The following is a 6240-nucleotide window of genomic DNA, read 5'->3' on the forward strand; positions in this document are numbered from 1 at the left end:
CTCTTTTTAATAAATATTGTACCCCAAATCGTTGCTGTCTACCGGAGGAGCCCCCAAACTATGCTGCGAACCCTAGGCCAATGCAGCCAATTCCAGCCCCACTTGACCCGGCATTGCAACACAGCTGAAATTACTTTTTATTTTAAAATACGCAAGGTATTCTGCTGCCCAATCACTACAGTCACCAGGTTTGTAAATGTTAACACAATTCACTTTTTATTATTAACAGTAACTATAATTAGGACTTCCGGTGACGGCGGGAGGGAGGCAGCCACACATTGGAGCACTCCTGTTCGGAAACGGCATTTTCGGGGTTTAATGCCCGGTCCCAGGGGTAATGGAGGCGGCAAAAGCAGGGAGAAGGCACAGTGAAGGCAAATGTCGAAAATAAGTAAAAAAACAGCTGTGAAAAAAGCGACTGAAAGTCCGTCGGGGAGTGAAAGGTCACCGCGGGGACGGCAAGAAAAGTGGAGGCTGGGGCACCAGGGGAGGCTGCATTGCCCACGGCTAAAGAAATGACTACGGTGATGGCCGTGGAACTCGAAACGCAGTTCACAAAACACATGGAGGTGATGAGGGAGGAGATGGGGGCGGTATTGAAAGTGCTGGTGGAGGAGGTGATTGCCCCGGTGAGGGCGGCGGTATTGAGCGCAGTGGCGGAGGTGCGGGAGCAAGGTGAGGTGCTGAAGGAAGTGGAAGAGACATTATTGCAGCACAGTGATCAATTTACCTCGATGGGGAAGGAGATGCGGAAGGTGATAGAGATCAACAAGGGTCTGCGAGCCAAAATGGACGACTTGGAAAACAGATCCAGGCGACAGAATTTGAGGATTGTGGGTCTGCCCAAAGGAGTGGAAGGCCCGAGGCCGACTGAGTATTTTGCCACAGTGTTGGCGAAGCTATTGGGGGAGGGGGATGATCCCTCCTGATGAACTGGATTGGGCTCATCGGTTGTGGAGACCTGTACCAAAGGAGAGTGAGCTGCCAAGAGTAGTGACTCTGTGTTTTCGTAGATACAGTGTGAAGGAGAAGGTCCTGTGCTGGGCAAAGCAGAAGCGGGTGGTGCAGTGGGCTGGAGCTGGTATACGCATATATCAGGACTTTACAGTGGAGCTGGCGAGGAGGCGGGTGAAGAAGGCACTGTTCATCAGCAAGGTGAAGTGCAGCATAGCATTCCCAGCTAAGTTGAGGGTGACCTACAAATCCAAGGACTTTTATTTTGGGACAGCGGAAGCAGCGGAGGGGTTTACGAAGGCAGTAGGACTGTGGCTGAATTGAGAAATGGTCATGTACCGATGTAGCCTCATGTAACTGTATTTTTCCACTGTGTGCTGATGTATGTGCTAAATGAGCCAACTTTGTATATATTTGGATAAGGGAAGAGATGGGACTTTCACTTGCAATGATGGTTCTTTGGGGCTTGGGTGTGTATGCGGGGTTTGTGTGCGAAAGGGGATTTCTTGGTTTTCCTGGGACCGGGCAAGGGGGAAAGAGACCTGGGTGGGGACCTCCCCGCTGGCCGGTTTAAGCCGGCCAGTGAATGGGAGTGAGGTGGGGGAGGGGCTGCGGCCATCGGAGCCTGGCAGAACAGGTTCCAATGAGCCTAGCTGGGGTGGAAAGTTGGGGGGAAGGAACAGAGGTTGGGAGGAGGAGTTTTATAAGAGGGAGTGGAGGGGAGGAGTTGTGGAGGGGGGGGGGGTTTAACAATTCATTGGTGTCATTTACGGTACTCTTTCGGGGATTGGATGGCATTGAATGTTAGGGGGAGGGGAGCTGGGGTGGATTCTATAGGTCAACGGTGACCATAGGCGATTCCTGATTCCTTTTTCTTTTTTTTCCCTTTGTTTTTCCCACCGTGGGGGGGTTTGTTTTATTTGATGCTTATATTGTCAGGTGGGGTGTTGTTTGGGTGGTGGGTGGATGGTATCGTTGTTGTTGATAAGGGGATTGACTTTGTATTTGTTACCGTTTACTGCTTGTTGGTGGGGTGTAAATTCTGAAGAAAATGTGAAAATGGAGAATAAAAATATTTTACAAACCAAAACTAAAATTAAATAGGCAACAAATACAACTGGTTAACTACTATCTTATCTCTAAATCACCCCCACACGCTTTTAACTTGTCCCACTCTCTACGCACACGAAGACAAACAAAGACAAAGAGGGGTGTAATGATGAAAGTAGAAGGATAAGAGTCTTTGTTACAGATGTCTTCCAGTTAGTTTCTTCCTCAGTCTAGGCTTCAGATGGATATTATCTTTTCTTTCAGCTTATAATGGTTTTCAATGAAGACTGACAGAAATAGCAGGCAGCCAGCATTCGAGTGCGAGAGAGACAGCTTCTGCCCTCACAGAGTAGGTAGTAGAGAAGTGAGAGAGAGAAAACTGCTTCCATGGCTTCCTCTGGGGTCTCTCCGAGAAAACCCCTCTTGACAGTAACCAATCATTTTGGTTGCCGGGTAGAATCCTGTCCTTGGACAATCCATTGGCTAGCAGCCAACCAATCAAAACAAACTCCTCCAATCTCTTAGGTGCTATAATGTCTAGGTCTTCTGCCCACAATACAAAACTTTATAACAGTGTATAATTTTGACACTTTGAGTTCCTTACTTCCTCTGCTCAACTTAAATATCTCCATGTCTAGGAGCGGCTGCAGGATATTTTTTGGGGGGAGGAAGGGGGGAAGGGTGAACAGTCAGCTGTCGTGGTGCATATAGGCACCAAAGATATAGGTAGAAATGGAATGAGGTCCTACAAGCTGAATTCAGGGAGTTAGTAGTTAAACTAAAAAGTAGGACCTCAAAGGTACCAATCTCAGCATTGCTACCAGTGCCATGAGCTAGTCAAAGTCTGAATGTTAGGATAGATAGGATGAATGGGTGGCTCGAGAGATGGTTCAAGAGGGAGGGATTCAAATTCTTGGGGCATTGGAACTGGTTCTGGGGGAGGTGAGACCAGTACAAACCGGCCGGTCTGCACCTGGGCAGGACTGGAACCAATGTCCTGGTGGGGGGGTGGGAGGGGCGGGGGGGTTTGCTAGTGCTGTTGGGGAGGGTTTAAACTAATGTGGCAGGAGGACTGGAACCGATGCAGGAAGTTGAAGGGAAGTAAAGCGGGGACAGAAACGAAAGGCAATAAGGGAGAAAGTGTAAGGCAGAGAAGCCATAGTCAAAAATCAAAAAGGGCCACAGTACAGGGTACTGTGACTGAGGAGAGCTCAGAGAATAGGCCCAGTAATACTAAAAGAAATAAAACAGGATGTAAATACATAAATTGAAAGTGAGGCAGCAGGTTATTACATGAAGATATGGGTTCAACGATAAGAAAAATTAGGAGAAAAGTTAAAAGGAAAAGTAACTTAGGAGAGAGTAACTTTATCAATAACACCTTATTGATAGAGGTGTTAAGGTTAAAAACGAGGTATAAAAGCCAACATAAGGGTACTTTACCTGAATGCTCGTAGTATTCGGAATAAGGTAGATGAGTTGATGGCGCAAATTATCGTGAATGACTATGATTTAGTGGCCATTACTGAAACCTGGTTAAAGGATGGTCACGACTGGGAGTAAAATATCTAAGGGTATCAAACTATTCGGAAGGACAGAGTGGATGGTAAGGGAGGTGGTGTAGCTTTGTTATTTAAGGATGACATCCGACAGTAGTGAGGGATGACATCGGTGCTATGGAGGATATGGTTGAATCCATTTGGGTGGGAATCAGGAATAGTAAGGCAAAAATGTCACTGATAAGAGTAGTCTAAAAGCCACAATATAATAACATTATGGTGCGGCAGGCAATAAACAAAGAATTAACTGATGCATGCAAAAATGGTACAGCAGTTATCATGGGGGATTTTAATCTACATGTTGATTGGTTTAACCAGGTCGGTCATGCAGCCTTGAGGAGGAATTTATAGAATGTATCCGCGATAGTTTCCTGGAACAGTATGTAATGGAACCTACGAGGAAACAAGCGATCCTAGATCTGGCCCTGTGTAATGGGACAGGATTGATTAAATTATCTCATTGTTAGGGATCCTCTCGGAAGGAGCGATCACAATATGGTGGAAGTTAAAATACAGATGGAGGGTGAGAATAAAAGCAAACACTGGTGTTTTGTGCTTAAACAAAGGAGATTACAATGGGATGAGAGAAGAGCTGGCTAAGGTAGACTGGGAGCAAAGACTTATGGTAGAACAGTTGAGGAACAGTGGAGAACCTTCCAAGCGATTTTTCACAGCAAACATTGATACCAACAAAAGGGAAGGATGGTAGAAAGAATGAAAATCGACCATGGATATCTAAGGAAATAAGGGAGAGTATCAAATTGAAGGAAAAGGCATACAAAGTGGCAAAATTAGTGGGAGACTAGAGGATTGGGAAATCTTTAGGGGGCAACAGAAAGCTCTTAAAAAAACTATAAAGAAGAGTAAGATAGATTGTGAGAGTAAACTTGCTCAGAATATAAAAACAGATAGTAAAAGTTTCTATAAATACATAAAACACAAAAGAGTGGCTAAGGTAAATATTGGTCCTTTAGAGGATGAGAGGGGAGATTTAATAATGGGAGATGAGGAAATGGCTGAGGAACTGAACAGGTTTTTTGGGTCGGTATTCACAGTGGAAGACACAAATAACATGCCAGTGACTGATGGAAATGAGGCTATGACAGGTGAAGACGATTGTTATTACTAAGTGTCATGTGAGAGTACCTTTAAGAAATGGGTGTTTTTTATAAAATAGCTGTAGTGGATGTACATTTAAGAAATGGGTGTTTATTAGAGAGCTGCAGTGATGTCAGAGAGTGGGTGGAGCTAGGCTGCTTTTACTTTTGCCTTGGACTTGCAGCTACAGGTTGTGATTTAGATTTGTTTTGAGAGCTGGATAGCTGCAGGCAAAGCAAGGAGCTGTATAAGGATCTCTCTGCAAACTAGAGAGTCTCCAGATCAATTGGGTGATTTCAAAGTGCTGACTGCTCTCAGTAGTGAATTTAAACCTGATTTCTGTGTTTAAAAGGGTATTTTGTCTTATGGATGTTAATAAGGAAAGATTAAGGTTTATTTATAGAATATTGTATATGTGGGGAGGATTGGCGTTGATAGTTGTTAAGATGTTTACTGAAGTGTTAACTGGATTCATAAATAAACATTGTTTAAATTTAAAAGCACTGAAGAGTTCTGTTTGCATCACACCAGCAGAGTAAGCCCGTGTGTTCCCCATAACCACAATCTATTAAAAGTTGTGGTTCAGGTGAACTCCATGATACACTTTGGGGTTCCATATCACTAAGGAGGTAGTGATGGGCAAGCTAAATGGGCTAAAGGTAGACAAGTCTCCTGGCCCTGATGGAATGCATCCCAGGGTCTAAAAGAGATGGCTAGGGAAATTGCAAATGCACTCGTGATAATTTACCAAAATTCACTAGACTCTGGGGTGGTCCCGGCGGATTGGAAATTAGCAAACGTGATATTACTGTTTAAAAAAGGAGGTAGGCAGAAAGTGGGTAATTATAGGCCTGTTAGCTTAATTTCGGTAGTAGGGAAGATGCTGGAATCTATCATCAAGGAAGAAATAGCGAGGCATTTCGATGGAAATTGTCCTACTGGACAGAAGAAGCATGGTTCATAAATGGCAGGTCGTGCCGAAGTAATTTAGTGGAATTTTTTGAGGACATTACCACTGCGGTAGATAACGGGGAGCCAATGGATGTGGTATATCTGGATTTACAGAAAGCTTTTGACAAGGTGCCACACAAAAGATTGCTGCGTAAGATAATGATGTATGGTGTTAAGGGTAAAGTAGTAGCATGGATAGAGGATTGGTTAATTAATAGAAAGCAAAGACTGGGGATTAATGGGTGTTTCTCTGGTTGGCAATCAGTAGCTAGTGGTGTCCCTCAGGGATCAGTGTTGGGCCCACAATTGTTCACAATTTACATAGCTGATTTGGAGTTGGGGACCAAGTGCAATGTGTCCAAGTTTGCAGACGGCATTAAGATGAGTGGTAAAGCAAAAGGTGAAGCGGATACTGGAAGTCTGCAGAGAGATAGTTTAAGTGAATGGGCTAGGGTCTGGCAGATGGAATACAATGTTGACAAATGAGGTTATCCATTTTGGCAGGAATAACAGCAAAAGGGGTTATTATTTAAATGATAAAATATTAAAACATGCTGTGGGGACTTCCGGTAGCGCGTGCGAGCGGAGTGGTCGTGCTGGAGAGGGGCTGCTGCCAGTTGGCATTTCG

The sequence above is a fragment of the Scyliorhinus torazame genome, chromosome 4, assembly GCF_047496885.1.
Source record: "Scyliorhinus torazame isolate Kashiwa2021f chromosome 4, sScyTor2.1, whole genome shotgun sequence".
NCBI lineage: Eukaryota > Metazoa > Chordata > Chondrichthyes > Carcharhiniformes > Scyliorhinidae > Scyliorhinus > Scyliorhinus torazame.